Here is a 22,509-nt window from a genome sequence, read left to right as displayed (position 1 = left end):
GACATTTGTCGTGTAAGTTCTTATTCTTTGTCGACTGTATAATACAATTAAATTTGTCCAGCGTGTCATCCGCTTTTAAGGTCTGTAAAGACGCTCTCAAATTAGCATGAAGGAAACTTTCCTTTCGATTGACCGATCTCCTCACAGTAGCCATTTTTCATTGTTTGCGTTTGATTCTTCTTCTACTACTCTATTCGGTTTTCCGGTCAGTGACGTGTGCATTGAAAGTGACGTGTGCACAAGTGGGAAATACAGTCTATGGGGAAATACCATTGTGGACCATGCAGGGTAACTTTATATAGGGGAATATAAATCAAAACCTCTGAGTATAATACGAATGGAAAACAAACAAAAAAGCAAACAAAACTTAAACTAAAGCTGCATGACCCCCCCTAAAGCCAAAATAAAAATCTTATGCCCCCCCCCAGTGCTCCAAAAAAAGTTTGGGAACCCCCCCTGTTTTGGACCAGCCCCAATTTCATATAAATATCGATCAGCCCCTTAGGTCTTCTGGATCAGGTCTGCTTTCAGTCCCCAGAGTCAGAACCAAACATGGAGAAGCAGCAGTCAGCTTCTATGCTCCAAATATCTGGAACAAGCTGCCAGAAATGATCAGGTCTGCTGAAACTCTGAGCTCATTTAATCCCCAAAAAAGCTGTTTTTCAAAGCAGAAATTAACCTATTTACAGCCTGGTTCAAAAAAATGCTCCTGTCTGAGTCGATAATTTTACTACCAGCTCCCACTGTACGGGGGTGAGTTTCTTTCTAACTTGGCCGTTCAGAGGATATTAAGGTCGCGAGCTCCCCCAATAAGAGGCACAGCTGAGGGTCACATGACCGACAGGCGCTCTATGGCTGTACATGAAGCCTTTGCTACTACCAATATGGCCGCGATAGCCGATCTGCTTCAAAAAATCCCTTTCAGAAACAGACGGGTGACAAGGACCTTAAAATGAATTCTTGATTTCTCTAGAAGCTGATGAAGGGAAGCTAAAGTTGGCGTGATGTGAGTCGTCTGGCTGGACTTGGTCTTAGAGCAGTACTCTGGACCAGTCTTTAACAGCTGTCAAACATTTAGGAAGACAGTTTGTCTGTGTCCTCAGGCTGAAATGAGACATACAGCTGTTGATCATCTGCATAATGTGTGAAATCTAGGTTTTTGTCTCATCAGTTTTTTACTTTTTTAATTTCCTCATTTGTTGACAGGTTTGTGTTTTAAACTCTCATGTTTGGCTGTAAAACTTCAAACCTGTTGCCTCCTGGTCCGGTGACTCTGTGGCTCGTGTTCCTGCTTTAGTGAACGGATCCTGAGCAGATCCTCTGAGTCTGGACTTGATGTTAGGATTTGAATATAAGACGTTCATTTTTGCATTTTTCTTTCATTACCAGATAAAATTTTCAAACTGTGGAAAATATTTTTCCAAATCTGTTGAAATCTGTTGACAGAAAGGACGAAACTCATTGCTAAATTATTTTACTAAAAAGTCTAAAACTAAAAAATGATAATCCTTTTTGACAGTCCAACTCCAGGGAAAAAAAAACAAAAAACAAAAAAAACAAACCTTGCTCCTCTCTACTGAACTTTATCAGCCAGCTCAGGTCAGAGGTCAGAGGTCGTCACAGGGACTTCCGGTCCACGTGGATCCAGAACTTGAACAGTTTCTGTTTCCATCTCAAAGAAACGAACCTTTGACTTGTGTCGACGTCTCCAGTTTGATTTCAGTCAGTGGAGGTTTTTCATTGAACCCTGGTGAACAATCCTCCTCTCTCCGTCTTGATTAACACATTCAGTGTGAGCACTCAGGTTACCTTTAACAATCAGCTGCTTTTCTTGACTCCATCTTCTGTACGGTGCTCAGCTTTTCTAATTACAAACGCTCTGCATGGTGAAAGTCTGATTTAAAAATACCGACCTTCTGCCGGACGTGAAAGGTGACTGAGGCTGAGTCAAGGTGAGGCTGAGTGTGTTTGTGTTTGGGCTGAAAATCAAAGGTAAACTCAACAAAACCACAGATATTAACTCAAACTAACCATAACCATAAATAAACCAAGACTGGATTTGGTCAGATCCATGGAGGGGAAGTTGGGATGTGTTTGGGCTTTTGTTAGCATTAATGCATTAATGCTAACAATCATGTGACATCTATGGAGCTGTTATTGTAGCAGTATTATAAGTGTGTCTGTGTGTGAATGCATCTACAAATATGTGAACTGATCTGTAACTGATTCTGGAAAAAAAAACATTAATTAGCAAATGTGTCTTTAAGACGACATTAGTCTGCACATTTGTTGATTGGAGCGCACATTATAGGATTTATGTTCACATCTTTAAGTATTTTACACATTTGTGGATTTTCACACACATTTGTGGCTTTGTGTACACATTTGTGGATTTTTTGAAAAAAAAAAAGTAAATATTTTTGCTATTATTTGAAAATCAGTCCGCACATTTGAAAATATTTCACTCTTTCAGACCACTCTTCAAATGTATGGATTGCGTTTTGGATATGTGTATGTATATTTGTAGATTTCACATACTGGGGTAAGTAGGGATGGGTACTGAATTAGGTACTTTAAAGGTACCGACTGAATTCTGTCAAAAGTACCTGGTACTTATTTACATGAAATCAAAAGATACCCTGTTTCAGTACCTGAATGCATCCTTGTGACTGTGAGGGAAGAGTAGGAGATTTTCCACGCTGGACATGAACACAGCATTGCAAGTTTATATATTGAAGAAAAAATATGTTAGATTGAAAAAATATTTCATTGTTAAAAAAATTGATATTTTAAACCACATTCAGCCAAAAAAGTACTGAAATTTGTACCGTTGAGTACCAGTACCGATTAGCAGGTACTGGGCATCAGTATTATATTTAAAATGTATGAGGTTCATATCCCTGTGGATCTGCATACACATTCGTAAATCCGTTTTCACATTTACGAGTTTGCTGAACATTTGTGCAATTGGAAACACATTTGTGGTTTTTCAAAAACATTTGTGAATATTTTACTTTTTTGCAAATCAGTCACATTTAAAGTTTGCGCACACATATGTAAATATTTCACACATTTGTTTACCATTCTACAAATGTATGGATTTTTGCAAACATTAGATTTTTGTACAAATTATTTTACACACATATTTGTAGATTTGCCTTCATGTTCGTAGAAATGTGCACATAAACGTGGATATGCAGACACATTGGTAGATTTGTAAATCAGTCTACACACTTGAGGGTTTGCTGAACATTTGTGTATTTGCAAACGCATTTGTAAATAGATGTACAAATTTATGGATATGTGTACAAATTTGCGTATTTATAAAACATTTGTAAATATTTCACACATTTGTATACCACTCTTCAAATTTATGGATTTGCATTTCTGATACGTGTGCTCATATGTGTGAGTTTGGGCTCAAATTATTGGATTTTTGCAAACGTTTTTTTTTTTCCACAAATTTGTGGAGTTGCCTTTATGTTTGTGGAAATGTGCACATACACCTGGATATGCATACACATTTGTTCATATTCTGCACATTTGCATATCAGTCCACACATTTGTGGGTTTGCCGAACACTTGTGCAACTGCAAACACGTTTGTAGATATTTTACATATTTGAAAATCAGTCTAAACATTTGTGGGTCTGTGTACACATTTGCAGGCTAGCCTAACATTCGTGCATTTGCGAACACATTTGCGAACTCTTGAAACATTTAGGAATGTTTAACTGTTTTGAAAATCAGTCCACACATTTGAAAATTCACACTTTCAGACCACTCTACAAACTTATGGATTTGCATTTCTGATATGTGCACACGTTTGTGGGTTTGCGCACAAATTATTGGGATTTTGCACAATTTATTTTTGCACACATTTGTAGATTTGCCTTCACGTTTGTGGATATGTGAACACATACTTGCATATGTATACACATTTGTGGGTTAGCTGAACATTTGTGCATTTGCAAACACATTGGTAGAAAAATGTTCAAATTTATGGATATCTGTACACATGTTTATCCCGAAAACATCATATTTTACTTATCTAAACATCAGTCCACACATTTGTTGATTTGCACATACTTGTAAGTTTTTCACACTTTCATACCGGTCTATAAATTTATGGATTTCTGATATGTGCACACGTTTGCTGATTTGCCTTCATGTCTGTGGATTTGTGCACATATACATGGATATGCAGACACATTTGTGCATTAGCAAACACATGTGTAGCTACGTGTACACAGATGTGGATTTAAATACATATTTCTAGATTTGCACAAACATTTGTTGATTTCCAAAAAAACATTTGTAAATATTTTCCACATGTGCAGATCAGTCTACAAATGTACAGATTTACATTTGTGGATTTGCTTTCTATTTGCAAATCTTTTTTCACATTTGTGGATGAATTTAAACACGCACAAATAATTTGATCATTTTGGGACAATAATGCTCCATAGAAACGTTGAGTTTGTGTCAATTTTCAGCTGCGTGTTAAAATCCTTTGAGAGTATTTTAAGTTTCATCCCTTAAACTGTTGATTTATATAATTTTTAAAGTGATAATCCTCAGTTTAAACCTTTAATCAGAGCCACATGTTTATTAATGAACTAACGAACATGTGGAAACCTTCTCCTTTCTTTTCTGAATAACGTCTCAGAGCAGATTAACTCAGGGTTTTATAGAAATGCGTCCAACCTGAGATCTTTCAGTGTAGAGAAATCAGACGGCTGATTTGTTGATTGTGTTTTTTCTTTATAATTTGTTGGCAGGAAGAGAAACATACAATGAGACCAGCCTCAGCCTTTAATAGTTTTCTTTTCTCTGCGTTTTCTGCTCCTCGTCGACTGATTTCTCCTCTCCATTGTCACCCAGCGTCTCCCCCTCACGCCTCGCAGCTCCGCTCTGATTTACCTTAACCACGCTCCTCCTGCTTCTATACTTTCTCTAACCTGTCCCTCCTTTCCTTCCCTCCTTTCCTCCCCCCTCCCTCCCTCCTGTTTCAGCTCCTGCTTTCTTATCTCTGTGTTGCCGTCCTCAGTAATTATTATTATGTGCTGCAGAGATAATTCGAAAGCTGTGAGGAGAGCAGGAGAAAAGGATGAAAGAAACAGTGGCTGTGGCTTCCTGGGCTCTGCTTCTCTTATCTGACCTTGGGCAGAGCCACTTATTGTTAGGCAAATCTCATGTGCAGAGAAATGGAGTGAACGGCTGTGAGAGCGACTGAGGAGGAGGAGGAGGAGGAGGAGGAGGGGAGTGAGTGAGGAGGAGGATGGATGGAGACGTGGGGAAGCAGCGGGTGGAGGCAGTGTTTTATGGAGCGATAGGGAAAGAGCCCGACGTTAGGAAAAGAGAAGGATGGAAGTGTGAAAATGCAGAGACGTAAAAACACACACAGGCGGTCGTATATACGTCGCAGGCCGTGAGATACGGGAGGAGGAGGGGACGACGGAGGTGATGAAGAACATGAAAGAAAGGAGGCAAATGAGGAGCTGAGATGAAATGGGAATAATTTTCATGGAGGGGGGGGAGAGGAGTGTTAAATTTGGTGGTGGGGGGGTTAGAGTTTGCACAGCGGAGTGGAGGAGACACTTCCAGCTTGTTCAAATAATTCGCTGAGCTGAAGAGGAGTCATCCACGATCAATTCTCTTTGTTTGGAGAGAGGAAACGTGTGGATGCTAACCTGAGCTTCTGACGGGCCTGAGCGCCGCCACAGATTGTTGTTTTTAGTTATTTATTTTTGGGGCTAGGGGATACTTTCCAGCATCCAGGAAACACAACTTCACGTTGTTGGTGTAGTCCTGAACCCACGCTGAAGCCATCAGGAAGTGACGAGCAGACTTTCGTACTCGTCTGCGTTCCTTTGATTCTTAAGCTAACGTTACAGAAACGGCAGCAGTCATCTAACGCCTTTATCACAGCTGTTTCTCGTGTTCCTGTAGTTGTTCGTCTCTTGTTTCTCAGCAGCGGCGCTCATAAGCTACATCATACCGTGGCTTCATGTGGATTGGTCTGTGTTGAGTGTGTCAATCAGAGCAGCCGTCCAATCACCAGCCGCTGAAGGTCCCTCCTCTGAAAACAAATCCAAAGAGCTGCCGCCCAGATGGACTAGTGAAATATAAGAAACTGTCCGTCTGGTGTGTCAGGTTACCAGACTGGACCACTGGGCTTAAATCCCAAAATGCAGAGATCGTGATTGTAGGAGAGATAAAAAGCCAGTGAAACACTGTAAATATGATCAGAGCTACTGATAAACTTTAAAGTCGATCCTCACCATCAGCAGCACCTACTGCTCTTTTCACGTCAGGGTCTCTAAACTCCAGGAAAAGTTACTAGTTTTTCCGCTTATTGGGAAAAGAGTCTCTGGATGGGTCTGAAAAGTTGCTAAATGTAGCAACGAAGCTGCTACGTTGGCAAAACTGCCTGTCCACTCCTGGCCTGGTTCAACTCGTTATTCCTGCTTGTTGGTGACCAGGGATTGGTACCGAATTAGGTACTTTTATAGGTACTGACCGAATTCTGTCAAAAGTACCGGTTCCGTTTCACGGAAACTGATTCACGTAAAATCAAACGGTACCATGTTTCGGTACTGAAACACATCCTTGTAAGTGTGAAGGAGTGGAAGAGAAGGAGATTTTCCATGGTGGACATGAACACAGCATTGCAAAGCTATATACTGAAGAATAAATATGTTAAGTTGAATTCTTTTTATATTTTATTATTAAACAAATGAATATTTTTAACCACATAAACACAAAAAAAATACTGAAAATTGGTAGTGTTGAGTACCGGTACCAGTAATCAAGTACCAGGCATCAGTATCATATTGTTTTAAATGTTAAAGGCACCCACCCCTAGTGTTGATGTAAAGCGAAATACAATCTATCATTGACTGAGAGTGTTTTATTCTGAAATTTAACCAGAGGGGCGTCTATGAGACAACAGTTTCAGGATGAAACATAGAAGCATTGCTTTGTCTCAACCTCTTGTTTCCACAAAAACGGCATTTTAGCATATCAACGACGATGTGAAAAAAACATCACGAAATATAGGCGAATAAAAACGAGCAAATATTGTCTTTTTAATTGTTGTCTCTGTAGTTTTTATGTCTTTCCTCAAACAACTAGGAGCACAATCAAGCAGTCAGCCATGTTGAATGTTTTTGTATGTGAGATGTCAACAAGAAGCGTTTTGGTTGCAAAACTTCAGAAAAGGTTTAAAGCGCCCATATCCTGCTCCTTTCCTGCAGTTTAATCTGGATCATTGATGTCTTCATGAAATGGTAGTAACATGTTTTGGTCCAAAAAGCCAATAAATCAAGCACAGCAGCATTGTTTCCAGGCTCTCATAGCCCCTCTGTTCAGAACGCTCTGATTTAGTGGGCGTGGCCTTCATATGTAAATGAGCCACCGCTGATACCGCCCCGCTCTTCCACGTCACTGAGAGCGGCGCCACGAGCTCCGAGTGCACAATGTTTAGAAAACAGAGAAGCTCCTTTACCGTAACATTACAGGCTAAAACAACAGGCTAACTGCAGCTAAAGTTAGCATCCTGAAGCTAACACAGAGACAGGGGGGACACTGAGGAAAAGCTCTTCCATCTGCTCCACAGCACACAGCATCTAAAATACTCACATTTCCAGGGTCCCAGGTTTGTTGGAGGATGGTTGGTAATGCGCCTGGATTCAGGACCAGTCTATTGGCTAGCCCTCTGTTGGACTGTCCAAAGTTGGAAAAGCAGTCGGCCGTGAAGTGACTAGCACACACATGCTCAGTTTTACTGAGTGTAGCTGGAACATTTCCTGATAAATGAACTCTAGACACTTAGTCTGTCTTCTTCTGAGATGGGAAGCTTGAGCATGGAGCTATGTGGCTGTTTACAGCCAAAAACAGAGCAGTGATGGCAGTGATGGCTGCTGGAGAAGGAACGGGGAGGGGAGTGGGCAGGTTTGGGGGTGAAATGTAAACAGGGTCTAAATGTGGTTTCAGCGTTTGACTTCCTGTCCTGCTCAGTCAGTTTTGAGCGAATCGATTTACAGTTGCTTCAGCATTTAGCATAAATTAAACTACATCACAAGCAGCCGTAGAAAGAGAAACATCAACAACAACAAAAAGTGATAAAGTGGTGAGGAAGATGTCAGTACTACTTGTTACTAACTACGAGCATCAAAGATTACAACCATCAGCTCTGATTGAAATGTTCACATTGATGCAAACGTGTTTTAGTTTGAAGGTTTTTCCAGAAACTAAAAAGACAAACTTTGAGGTTCAGTGAATGAATCCGTCGAGGTGCTCCCTGATCGTGTGTATTTCCTGCTCCCGTGGCGTTAAATGTGTTTTAGACTCGTCTGTGCGGCGTACCCTTGGATGTCTGTACATCTATACAGCCAGATGCAGATGGTTTCAAAGTTAACACGTCTGGATTCAGAGCTGCACACTGAGCACGTACGCCTGTGAGGAGAAAACCATAAATTCCCATCGATGGCGTCCAGACCCACGAGGGGGCTGATGTGTGGCCTTTTCCGCCGCCGCCGCTCGGCTCCCTTTTAATTACAGCCCATTCTGCAGGAACAACAGGCTGTCCTTCCACCAGATTTAAAACGACGTGCTCCTCGTAATTAATCGGCCCGCGTGTCCTTCACGAGGCGCAAAGACTGTGTGGAGGTGTGTGTGTGTGTGTGTCATACTCTTTTCAAACCCACAGAAGAAGAAATCAGACCTTAAAATAAGCGGCGTCTGTGTTTCTGTGTGGTCAAAGAATTCTGATGCAGAGCTTCAAACGTTTCTTGGAGTCAAGGTGAGCGGCAGGTATTTTTTACGGATGCACTTCATTCCCTGACAAATTAAAAACTGTCAGATGACCGAGGAAGAAAACGCATGTTTGACTGCAGTGAAAGAAACAAATAGTTTGAGGAAATTGTTTAAACCTGTTCACATAGATACAGAAAACATGCCGTTAGCTCTCTGTGGTGAAGCTTTAACGTACACTCTGTTCAGGCTGCCGTACGCCACGTTAGCGTTAAGCTCGTTAACGTCAAAACAGAGGCAACAACTGACGGAGATGCAGGGTTAAGATCTGCCCTGTCGTCTCCAAAGTCTGACATTTTGTTGCGTTTTTCTTCTTCGTTGGATGGATTAGCGGGCAAAATGTGTCGAGCTGCTATGGCGTCATGCTATTACGTGACAGATGCGACTACATCTGGTGTACATACCGCCTGCCACAAGGGGGCTCTGTCAGCTGTGGAAACGCCAACAGAGGATCTACAGGGTGGGCCAGAAAAATGTACCCATCGGTTTCCCCGCACTATCCAAACATGCTTGCAGAAAAACATAACAAACATTGAACACAGTTTCTAAACTTTATTCTCTGTCACCAAAAAGATTAACATCTCAATATGGCCGCCATTTGCCTTCATCATCACCTGGAGACGATCTGGCACTGCCTGGCATGAGCACCGCGCTGTCTCTGCATCAAGTTTTGACCATGACTTCATCAGAGCTGTCTTCAAAGCGCTGACACTGCTGTGAGATACTCTTCAGACCTCCCTCTCCAGGATAGACCAGATCGCAAAGACCATTGGATTGATGTCGGGACTTGACGGAGGCCACATGTTCTTGTCCCAGAAGCCAGGAACGTGCTGCTTGCACCAGGTCTGTGTGACGCTGGATGTGTGAGCTGCTGCTCCATCCTGTGTGAAGACAAACTGGTTTCCAAACTCATCGGTTCACCAAGGAAACACTTCAAGCATCTTCTCATCTGATCTTCTCATCAGACCAAACCAGGACTTTGTCTGTGGCACCCTGGATCTCCTGCAGCATCATTTTCCCTCTGTCAAGACGTTTTTTCTTACAAGTGGCTGAAATCAGTCGTCTATGTTGCAGTTTTAGTGCTTTCAGTCCGAGATCCTGTTTGAGATGTTCACTTCCTTTGCTGTTGCCCTCATGCTCCTGCGAGGATTCCTCTGGTTTCTCTTCCTCACCATCTCAACAACCCTTTTGGTCCAGACTGAACTTTTTCTTCCAGGGATTGGCTTGCTGCTGGTATTATCAGTCTCCTTGTATCGTTTCAGGACATTGCAGACAGTCTTACGACAAACATTCACCTTTTTCATGATTTGCATTGTTGTCAGTCCAGCCTCCTTCAAGGCCACAATCTGGTCACGCTTTCCTTCAATGCTGTACTCGACAGTCATTAGGAGAAAACAAATTAACTCAGGTTCATCAAAAGCTATACCTTTTAAGAGAAACTATCCAACATTGTAAGTTTCCAGGACAAAAGCTAAGCAAACAAAATAGAGACATACAATGGGTAGATCTTTCTGGACGACCCTGTATTTGAGTTAGATTTCAGTGACGCAGGATCAGGCTTATTTGATCCGGCCAGTAACAAAAGCACGGGGCTTTTTTTTTTTTTTTTAACTTGTTACAGCAAATCAGAGCTCATTTTTCCTTAAATAACCTGAAATCTGAGATTTTTCTCATATCGAGAATAGCAAGACAATTTTACTTAAAATAGGACAAAAACACTTGATCAGGTTCCAGTTTTTGCAGTGTAGAAAAACATCCATTTTTTTTCTGATCTTTATTTCATTAAACTTTGGACACAAAAACGAAATTATTTCCTAAAAACCAGAAACAACTGTGGTCAAAACCATTAGTCTCCTTAAAGGTGCAGTATGTACACTGCAAAAAAACTGAACATGAGTAACAAGACAGTAAAAACTGTCTTGTTACGCATGTTTTAAGTCGGGGTCATGGCTTTGTTTTTGCCAAAACATACGTGGCTCCTGGTAAAGATCTGACTCCTGAAAACCAGAGTCAACCAAAAGCCCTGTTTCCACCAAGCGGATTGTCTCAGCACAGCTCGTATTTTTACAGCGTTTCCACTGACTCATCTCAGGACAGATCCCCAACTTACCCACCTGTACCGTCCCACTTTTTGGTTCCCTTCGGTTGAGGTAGAAGACTAAACCATCCAACCCCAGAAGGTGGAGCTAGAAACACTGCAGGATCAGGCCTATCTGATCTGGCTGAATTCAAAGTGATGTAGAAAATGCCACAGTGTCAACAGGCAGATCTGCAGATTTCTACAAAGTCCACAGACAGAACCATGGAGCAGATCTGTCTTCAGACCCTGTCAAGTCCAGGTCTTCCTCCTCACTCCTCACTGTACGTTACCCACAGCACCTCCGTCTCCTGACCTCCCACCCTCTGATCTTCCATCCGCCTCCTTCAGACTCTCATGGACTCCTGCACCTAAACCTCCACCCTCCCCCCGTCCTCTGGCCCTCCTCACCCCACGGTCCACCCCTGCCGGCTGCTCAATTCAGCTGCTTTAACAGAGGAACAAACAAACAAAACACCCCAGGGTAATGAGGCCACCTTTGGGAATGGACGCTGTGAAAGGAGCCCTGCGTATTGATGTGGGATTGACCGGTATTGAGAGAAAGGGAGAAAGAAAGAGGAGAGCAAAAGGAGATATGGGGAGGACAGCCTGTGATCTGATGGAGTGGATTGAGCCGTCCGCCGCTGAGGGACGGAGAAAAGGTGACAAGACAAAACCCCGAGCAGAGTCAGGCCAGGAGATGAGCCCGTTTCAGGGCTTTGTGCTCACAGTGGTGGTCTGGGTTTAACTCAGGCTTTCCCACACTATGAACAGGACCGCACCGTGTGTGTGTGTGTGTGTGTGTGTGTGTGTGTGTGAGGTGACCGTGATGACCTGAGGGAGCACAGATGATGAGGACGATCACAACGGGCTGATGTTTCACATTCAGGAGGTTCAGTGACGCAGGAACACTGTGACTTCATTATTCTTTAAAATGAGACGATGATCTTCATAATGAAGCAAATGTCTGAGCGCAACAAACTGCAGTTCCTCTGGTGGCCACTTGAGGCTGGTCAGAAAGAGAGTCCATCCCATAGACCCCTTTACAGCTGACTTCATCATGAAGATGTGCGCACATTTTTGAGTTTTTCTCTGCTGAAAATGATTTCTGGGATTAATTTTAAAGTGAGGGCTGCACGGTAGCACAGTAGTTAATGCTGTAGCCGGACAGCAAGAAGGTCACCGGTTCGATTCCCAGCTTGGCCAGTGGGTTCCCTCCAGGTCCGGCTTCCTCCCACAGTCTAAAAACACGCTCATCAGGTTAATTGGTCACTTGAATTGTCCGTAGGTGTGAGTGTGTGCATGAAAGGTTGTCTGTGATTGGCTGGTGTCCAGTCCAGGGTGTGCCCCGCCTCTCGCCCAATGACAGCTGGGATAGGCTCCAGCCACCGCGACCCTGAACAGGATGAAGCAGCTCGGAAAATAAATGAATGAATTTTGTAGTGATGGTGGAGCCTAACTGTCAGACAGAAAAAGGACAGAAGAGCAGAAGAAAGAGAAACAGGAGAGAGATAGAGCACGAGCTAAAGGCTAAAACACGGGCTAAAGGCTAAAACACAGGCTAAAGGCTAAAAGGGCTAAACTCTTTGTGCTAATGTTGATCCCAACCCACAGTCAGCAGTTATTCTGCTTTATTGGACTGTCAGTCATATAGACAGCTACTAAACTATGATACAAACTGAAAACGTTAGCTTGTCACATTTCAAAGCGCAACTCTATTTAACTGTTGATAAATACCTTAGCATGTGGTGTTGGATCTGGGAAAAAGTTTTCTTGAACAAAGAAAAGTTAAAAAGAAGATCTGATCTCCATTGATCTCAAAAACAAACACAGGCTTTTTTCAGAGTAACGTCTTCACCATAGTGTGTGTGCCACTCCAGGTGTCGCTGCAGTCCAGTTCAAACAGTTCCTGTAAGAGTGACCATGCTAACTGGTAGCTTTTAGCTGGACGTGTCAGTTACTGTGTATTGACAGCTACCAACTAACAGGGTTAAAGGTGACACTTTACACTGAATCACCTGTGATGTCTGTGGCTGTGAGCTTGAATTTGTGTACTGCTTTTTAAAGTTATGCATTTTTTTTGTTTTGATAAATATGCTAGCTCAAATCCAAAGGTAGCCGTCCCAAAAGGGCATACTAAACCTAGCATTTAATCAACTAGGCATGAGACGAAAAGTTGAACTTAAAGCTAGGTTTGAGCCTCCATGCTAACAGCTACATTGTCCCCACCTGTTAGTCCAGTTAGCCGTGCCTCTGGTTATGCAAAAAGTATAATATTTACAACTTCTAAACTGTTGCGCTGGAAAGTTGAATTAAAGTTTGCTGTGCGCAGGTTGAGAAATGAGCTGTTCAGATGGAAAATGTTTTTTTGAACCAGGCTGTAAATATGTTTATTTCTGCTGTAACGCTCGGCTAATGTGAATGAATGTGAATGAATGTGACTGCAGTTTCCAGGGCTTTTGGAGCTAGCCTCTAGTGGACACATGATGAACTGCAGGGTTTTTTTTTCATGCTGTGCTTCACTTTCAATTCAGAATGGCTTCATGGTCCATCCCTTTAGTTCTTAACTCACTCTCTAATTTATTTATTTATTCGTTTATTTATTCATTTGCTTATTCACATTCATGATAGGAAAGGAGCAGCAAGAAGAGAAGTTGCTCTTATATTTGTCTGCCCCTACTTGAACAATTTAAAAAAAAAAAACATATGGTCATTGATTTTTACAACAAAAACAAGCAAAACAAAAACAAATAAGTTAAAAAACTAAAAAATACAAATTGACATTTCAAAACGTGCATAACATCCAATTTAAATTTCTAGTGCACAGATCTGTGATAACCTGCAGACTCCTCTTCCTCTTCCTCACGCCTGATGAGGAAACGTCTCCTAACGGTCTATAGCTTTAATCATGCAACACAGTTGGAGAGGAAAAACAAGTGGAGTGAACTTTAATCACTCCTTTTTTAATCTGCAGAGATAACTTCATCTAAAGAAGTTTCATTGGCTGCTTCATTTGTCTCAGGTCGCAGACAGGAAGTTAATCTGAACATGAAGGAACTTAATGAAACAGGAGTTGGAAACAGTGAGGTCAGAAAAATAGCCTCAATCACACCAACTCTACGGGAGGAGGAGTGAAAAAATATAATCCACCATCATAATGAGCTGCTGAGCGCTCCTGTGTCTTTAATTAAACAACTAATCAAGTAATTCAAGTGATTAACTGATTTTTATTTTAAATAAAAATAACTCGAGTACCAGCATCCCTGTTTTGTAAAACTAATTAACCTCCTCCTACGATGTCTGCTTGTTTTTTTTCTGTAATTTCGATATAAGTGCTTCAGATTTAACCTCTGGGATTAGAAGAGTTGTGTTTTTAAAGCGCAGCCTCTCACATGGAGCACTGGGCTCTGTCTCTGTTTTTATCCCCCTATAAAGAGCTTCCTGCTCGGCCCTAGTCGTGCTAGTGATGGTCTCCAACCAAACATCGTTTTCAGGTGAACCACCACAGGTCGATCATTTCAGATGTTAAGAAACGATGAAGGAGGTTTCAGAGTCCTGCTGCGCTCTTATTTGTTTGTGAGTTCAGTTTGTGAAATGAAATCCACTGCAAATAACCCAGATGTTTATTATTCATCATGGTCTGTTTCAAAGATAGCTGCAGCCTGAGTGGTATGGAGGCCCATTAACATCAGTTAAAAGAAATGAAAACAAAAAAAAGTTAAAATTATGAGGTAATAGATTTTTTATTAATTCCAAGTTTTATCTGATAATTATGACTTTATTATCCTTTTTTTTTTTTTTTTTTTAACTGGCGGAAATGGGCTTCCGACATGATGCTTCCACCTCCAAACTTCACTGTTGGTGTAGTGTTTTTTGGCTGATGTGCAGAGCCATTTCTCCTCCAAACATGGTCTGTAGTATGACAGCCCAAAAGTTCAGTTTTGGTCTCATCTGACCAGACAACATTCTCCCAGTATTCTACAGGCTTGTCAAGATGCTGTTTAGCAAACTTTAAACCAGCTTCAACATGCCTTTTCTTGAGGAATGGAGTCTTGCGAGCTGAGCGTCCATAGAGGCCATGGTGGTGGAGTGCATTGCCTATTGTTTTCTCTGTAACAATTGTACCTGCTGCCTCCAAGTCTTTCTGGAGCACTTTCAGGGTGGTCCTTGGCTGGTTGAGTCCTCTTCTGACTATCTTTCTGACTCCCTGGTCAGAAATCTTCAAGGAGCTCCTGTGCGTGGCCTGTTGATGGTAAGGTGGTGCTTCTTCCACTTGTGAATAATGGCCCCAACGGTGCTGACTGGAATATTCAGGTGCTTTGATATAAGTCTGTAACCAGTTCCATTCTGATGCTGAGCAACAATCAGGTTGTGAATGTCTTCAGAGAGCTCTTTGCCTTTACCCATCATGAGGTGTGTGCTATTTAACTGCTTGGTGAAAAAAAAACACCTTTTTTATAGGACCATCAATTTGCTCTAGCCCAGCTGATGTTGGTTTGCACTAATTGGAAGTTCAAGTAATAATTACTGACAGATTTCAGGTGGTATGGTGCATTTCCTGTCCAAAGTATTCAGCCTTTCCATGGTGTGTTCAATACTTTTTTCCTGTGTTATCGTACTAAATTCACCATAATCATTATTTATGGACCTGAACGTTGTGATTTCTTTTCATGTGTGGATTATTTGAGTTAATACCAATGTCTGGGAGAAATTTGGTTTGAATTGCAGCTTTGGAAATAAATGTGATGAGAAAAAAGTTGACGCGTTCAGTACTTATTTCCCCATTGTATGTATGTGTAAAATATTTATTTCTTTATTTATAACTTTATTTACCTAAACATGGTACCGTTTGATTTTATGTGAATTGGTACTCAGTACTACGAACAGAATTCAGTCATACCTAATCCAGTGCCCATAGCTCTCAATGACATCACCTATTTGAATCTAGAGAGACACGAGGAAGCCAATCGATGGATGGAAATGCTGAGCCCTGCTAACTTTGGTCAACAAAGAATCAGACATAGTTTGGTCGTGCTTCAACATTCGAAATGACCCTCCGTCTGATTTCAATTTACAGTGAAATCCAGTCCATGTCTTCATGGCCTGACCAACTGTTGCGACGTCAGGAGAAATTTCCAATTTCTGAGAGACTCTGAACACAGGACAATCATCTCATGGACATTACTTCAATTTAGAGTCTTAAAATAATCTATGCTCAAACCGCTAAGTCTGAGGCCATGGTTCTTAGTCCAAAAAGGGTGGACTGCCCACTCCAGGTTGGGAGAGAGTCTTTGCCCCAAATGGAGGAGTCCAAGTATCTCGGGGTCTTGTTCACGAGTGACGGGGAAATTGGAGCGATGGATTGACAAACAGATCGGGGCGGCGTCTGCAGTGGTGCGGACGCTATACCGGTCTGTTGTGGTTGAGTTGAGCCAGAAGGCAAAGCTCAATTTACCGCTCAATCTACGTTCCAACCCTCACCTGTGGCCACGAGCTGTGGGTAGTGACCAAATGAACAAGATCGCGAATACAAGTGGCTGAAATGAGCTTTCTCCAGGGTAGACCCAGGACTTGGTGGAGAGATTATATTTCTCGACTGGCCTGGGAACGCCTTGGTATCCCCTCAGAGGAGCTGGTGGAAGTGGCCGAGGACAGGGGGTCATCGGTCTTCGCTGATGGCACTGCTGCCCCCATGACCCGGACCAGGATAAGCGGTGGACAATGAAACGAAACAAAACGAAAATATCTAGGAATCGGTGATGGCTGTGCTAACCAAAGTCTTCACCAGGAAGGTTACGGTGGCCCTGAAGGGCAAAGAAGGAAGAAGCCACAAATAAAGAGAGTTGTGTTTCCCATTTTTGCTGTTGTTGTGTTTTCTCGCTTGTTGTTTCTGATTCATGTGATGGTGATTGGTTGTTGTGTTTGGGTTTGGTTGTTTAGTGATCTGTTTTTCAGGTTTGTTGTTTCTTAGATTCATTCTCATGCTTGTTTCATCGTCTCTCGTTTCTCTTCAGATCTGTGTGTTTTCTCTGTGGTTGTGTTTTCAGATCCTGTGTTTCCTGTTGTGTTTTTGGATTTGTTGTGTTTAACACTTCATGTCCTGATCATATAGTGAGCAAACGTTTCTGAATAACAGGACAGGAGTGAAGGGCAGCTGCCAAAGCAGGACCTGTGAGGGCTGTGAAAGCCCGGCCCGATCGGCTCCTTGTAGTAATTATCTAAATGGGCTCATTCAAAAGCTCTTCAATGTAGAATCAGTTAATTAATTAGCTGTTTCACTGACAGGATAATGGTGAGAGCATGCTAAATAGATTAGTCTGGAACTTGATTTATCGTTGCAAATCACCCCCCACCCAGCTCTGTTTATCACCACCTCTAACCCTCCTCCCCCTCCTCCCCCGCCTCCCCCGCCTCCCTCTGTTTGTCTCTTGTCTTTGCAGCATCTCCAGCAGCCGCCCACCTCCTCGCTGAGACCCCCCGGACAGAAACGGAGCTGCAGGAGTGAAAGGAGCGCACTGCGTGTTTGGAACGACGAGCCGTGAAGAAAGAGATATCAGGTGTTTGTACTGTTTACTGTCAGAGAGACACAAGGACAGGTACGACGGGGGAACGGGGAGGGGTGACGAACCGTGTCTGAATGAAACGATGTTAGGTTTAATCCAATCTGCGAGATACAATTAAGATATTTATCAACGCGCTGGAAACGCCAGCAGACCAAAGGTACGGGGTCTCCTCCTCTGATTGGGTTCCTTTGTGAAAAATTACTTCAAGTACACGTTTTATGTAAGTTACCAATCCAGAGACGGCAGCTCTCCAGGTGTTTTTTTTCAGACTGCGTCACAGAGCGCCGACTCTGTCTCTTAAGCCCCGTTTTCACCAAGCGGTTCAGTCCAGTTCGTCTCAGTACGGCATGAATTTTACGGCGTTTACCGTGTCACGTTTTTCTTCTTTGTTGGATTAGTGGGGTACACTGTGTCGCGCTGCTATGGCATCACGCTATCACGCTATCACGCTATCACGCTATCACGTAGCCGACGCAGCTATCAGCATCCAGCTGCCTACCACCAGGGGGCGTGGTTGGCTGTGGAAACACAAACAGGATCAGGATAAACTGATCCAAACCGGACCACATAGTGAAAATGAGGCTTTAGCATTGGGTCAGTAGCTGGCTAACTACCTGGTATGGACACCTTAAGTTTCACTTTCTATGATAATACTTGTGCCGCTCACTATAGAGTTAAAAGCATATTGATAAACTTACAGTACACATCAACAGACTGCAAGTGCACGTTGGGTTGTTGAACCTCAAACCTTGACTCCTGGTCTGGTTGTGCTCGTTTTGTCTGCTCGTTATTGTCGTCAAGCTAAATACGATCTGGTTTTGATATTATTTTTATTATTTTGAAAGTCACTGGGTGTTTTTAGGTGGTTTCTGTCCATAACTTCCTGTCCCGCTCCTTCTGGTTTTGGTGAATGACGCGTCACAGCTCTGGCATCTGGCGAGAATAGGAGCCTTGCAAATTTGCTGCAACCTGCCGGAGCAGGGACGAAGGCCTTGTTCACATGTAGTTGGGTATTTTCAAAAACAAATATCCCCCCTTCTTTCTTTTGTAAAAATACCTCCGTCCACACACAGCAGGCTAATACGCCAATAGTTGCGGCTCGAGGCGTTTCAAACCCATGTTTGTCGGTGTGTTTTAGACCTGAAAACTGTGCCAGCCAATCAGGATGAGCCCCATCATTCAGTTGTGACATTCAAGAACCAAAAACTCTGTTTCCCAGCGTCTACAGGAAACCATGAAACCAGTGACGTGAAGCTGTGGTTTGGTGAGGACGACAGGACTTAACATGTAAACATATATGAGTCTTCCCAGATACCTGGCTACATGTGGACATGACTCTGGATGCTTTGACTTTTAACATCGGCGAGACTTAGTTTCTTTGCCCGATCTGATTCTCTTTTATTTGTTTTTATTTGCTTTTAGTTGTTTTTACTGTGTTTTCTTTTATGTGCCTGTTTTTTTTTTCTTATCTGATTTTACCCTTTTGATATAATCTACCCGTACGACACTTTGCTTACAGCTGTGGTTGTTTTTAAAAGTGCTTAATAAATAAAGTAGGTATGGACTGGACAGACTATAACAAAGCGGATCCAGTGCTAGTTGACGTATTGACTTCAATGTATTTTTAAAAAATGAAATTTTAATTAAATTAAATTAAATTAAACTGACAAAAATAATTAATATTTTATTATTATTTTTTTTTAATTTTATTTTATTTAATAAGCAGTTTCCCCTCAGGGATTTCTGATTCTGACTCGAATAAAAACTCACCTGATCCAGGAATGTACTGCTGTAATTTGGCCAAGTTACAAGTGCAATACATAAAAAAAGTAATGGTAAAATTTAATAACAATGATTTGAAAATTAAAAGATAAAATAAAAAAGATAAATACATGAAGTAACAGCAACAAAATAAGGAAAATTAAATTTAAAAAGCTATTAATCATCAACAACTTTTTTTAATCTGTAAACAGCTTGAGAACAGATTTTTTTCTCTGTTTATGAGGTTTTGTTTTAATTGATGAAGACTCTTTATTTTTATTTTGCACGTATTATGAAAATTTCATTTCCTTTAAAAGTCTATTTTTCAACTGATAAACAGGTATGTGGGAGAGGCATCAGCCCATGAGGTCATATTATGTCGCTCTCTATCTCAAATCCATCAAAACTGAAACAATTAAATTTAAATAAAAATAAATAAATAAAAGAATAAAAAATAGATAAATAAAAGAATAAAAAATAAATAAATACAATACAATTAAAATAAAATAAAATAAAATAAAATAAAATAAAATAAAATAATAATTTATTTAAGAAAAGAATTTGAAAAATGACCAAACCATGATGGTAAATCTTTTTTGTTGATCAAAGCCATCTCCTGTCAGAAAATCTGCAGAGCTCATTTCTTTTTCTTTTTAACATCAGACACACTCATTTCTCTGTCTTTAACATCCTGGATGTTTTAAAGCAGAGACAGACCCTGACGCCTCCTAACAGCTGACGTACGTCGACGCAGCGTTTGTGACTCTGCTCAGTCTGAGAGTAGGTCACGAACAGGACGATGTTTAACACGATCTTTATGTGTTTTTATATCTGAACAAACTGAGCTGGAGAGGATTAAACACACTGACCCTCATTCACTTAGTAATTACACTTTACACCTCCTGCTGCTTGAGTTGCCGTGGGTCGTGTTTTAGTCTTTAAATAACTTGAAACAGGACATTTTCCTGGACTGGTCAGGTGAACGTGGCTCATATGACGAATAATCAGACTATTTTTATTGAAAATAAGACAAAAACATTTGATAAGGTTCCAGTTTTTGGGGTGTGAAACATTGGATAAAGTGGTCTGGATTTGTTTACCGAGGATCAAAATGAAACACTTCCTGGAGTAAATCCCTGATGAAATCCTCCAAATTAGAGCGTCGACTGTTTTCATGTGAGGAATAAAAACCAGTCTGACATCAGATTAGAGGCTGATGAAGAGATGTGTGGAGACGGTGGGTCTGCTGTGGGTCTGCTGTGGGTCTGCTGTGGGTTGGTGAGGTGGAGGAGCACGGGATTACTGAGACACAGAGTGTAGAAAGGTGTTATTGAGAGCACTGGAATCACTTGATTAATCAAGAAAGAGCCGCAGAGCTTTCTCCCGTCCGCGTCCAATCAAAGCGGGAGCAGCTCTGGGGGCGCTGCACGGCGCTGCACGGCTCTGCACGGCGCTGCACGGCGGGCCAAATCCTCTTGTTGCTCCAGCAGGAGCATGAAAGCCAGGAGGGGAGTCTCCTTTTGTCCGCACAAAGGCAACCCTAACGCGCTTTCACCGCGACAAGGAATGGGAGGGCTGTTTGAGGGGGGCTGAAAAACAGCCAACAAGAGGTGCGAATAAGATGCCCATTCATCTCCCGAGCTTTACACTAATTCCCCGACCGTCTCCTTTTCTTTCCTTTCGTCTGCTGCACCACAAAACAACAAACAGTGAGAGGGAGTGAAAACACTGGGATCTTAGGGGGCTTAGAGCAGACGTGTAATCCCCGCCACTTCTGACCCTCCATCGGTGTGTAAGTCCCTGACCTCCCCATTGAGGGGCCGGGGTGTGTGACTAAAGGACGGTGACCCTCACACACACACCCCGTGGCCCCCACGGCCGCCCCGCGCTCACACACCCCACACACCCCACACTCCAAGCCTTTTAAAGAGCTGAGCTGAGGAATTCAGGCTTTGGGCTCCTCGGCGGCTGAAAGGAGAGTCTGTGAGGAGTCTATAAGTAGGGCCGGGCCTGATCGTGTTTCTTTTCTCCCACCATTTAATTCGTCTTTAGAGGCCATCTCGTTAACACGATCTTCCCTCGCTTTTTTCTTACCTCCGTCGCAGAAAGACCCCCCCTCCCATCTCCGTCTCTCCCAACTTCAAAGGTCCCCGCCAGCCGAGGAAAGAAAGTCACCTCTTTCTTCCATTCAGCGTCTCTCCTCGCTCCTCTTTTCTCGCCGTGGCTTTCTTTCTCTCCTCGCTCCTCGCTTCTTCCCTAAAGCGGCCGCCGAGAAATCATCTCACTTTCTGCCGCTGCTTTGCATTTGAAAAAAGGTGTAATTAGCCGGAGGCTTGGAGGAGGAGCGGGGGGAGACGGGGCTGAGCGCAGGAGGAGGCGTGAAAGGGGAAGAGGAGAAGACGAAGGCGTAGGAGATGGGCCCTCTCTGCTCTCTGCGTTACCTCACGTGTCCGCCGTCAAACCTAGAGGCCAGGCTGGTCCTCCTCTGAAACCTCGCCGTCCAGAAACAGACCAGACTGAGCAGCGCGTGGCGGTTTGAAAACTCTGATGGAGATTTGATCTTATTCAGCGACCTGAGACCTCCAGCTTTCATCTTACAGCGTCTTAATTATGTCTGCACTTACATTTCCTGTCAAATGCACAAACAAACCAACATATTTCCAACAACAGCTCAGTAAACCACATCTGGACTGAGCTCAGGCCGTTTGAGCAAATGCTGGGGGCCGGTGTTGTGCTAAAAGTTGATCTTTGCTAATAGCTGCATCAGGCGTCGTCGGGCTCAAACAACGAGTTTGTTCATGATCAGCTGACGATATTTATTTATGTTTGCGTTTGAGAGCCTCCTGTGCGTCCAGTTGCCTTATATCGCTGTTCAATAATTTTAATCTGGCTTGTATTTGTGCAAAGATGTATCACCGAGGGAGCTTCTTTTTTTCTCCAGCCAGGACTTTTATTCCACTTAAAAAAAAAGGAAAAGGACATTATAGTGTAAAATCAGGTTATTCTGCTTGCCAAAAACTAATTTATGCCTCTGGTATTGTACATAGAAGAATATTTTGCCCTAAAAAGACTTAATCTAACACATTAAAGAGACATTTGCAAGATTTGACTCCAACCAAGATGTTAAAAAAGGAAGAAGAAAAGAAAAATAAGTAAAGATGGTCATAAAAGACCTGGTTGGAGTCAAATCTTGCAAATGTCGCTCTGATGCGTTTTATTAAGTCATTTTGGGGCAAATCATGCATCTACATACAATACCAGAGGCATGAGTCAGTTTTTGGCAAACAAAATA

The 22,509-nt window shown here is 42.4% G+C and overlaps 1 long non-coding RNA gene across 2 annotated transcripts in view; it reads left to right on the top strand.

The window, feature by feature from the left end:
* The window catches only part of LOC141805744 (uncharacterized), a 61,478-nt gene that overhangs the window by 20,349 nt on the left and 18,620 nt on the right, over positions 1-22,509 (top strand). For both annotated transcript variants that reach the window (XR_012599729.1, XR_012599728.1), the window contains exon 3: positions 17,334-17,450. This is a non-coding gene — a long non-coding RNA (uncharacterized LOC141805744). The remainder of the gene's footprint in view (positions 1-17,333; positions 17,451-22,509) is intronic.

This window comes from Halichoeres trimaculatus, unplaced genomic scaffold (assembly GCF_033239565.1).
Source record: "Halichoeres trimaculatus isolate MK-OKI-2021-1 unplaced genomic scaffold, fHalTri1.1 fHalTri1_scaffold_16, whole genome shotgun sequence".
In the NCBI taxonomy this organism is placed as follows: Eukaryota; Metazoa; Chordata; class Actinopteri; order Labriformes; family Labridae; genus Halichoeres; species Halichoeres trimaculatus.
The sequence above is the reverse complement of the archived record's forward strand: the minus strand, read 5'-3'. Positions and strand labels throughout refer to the sequence as shown.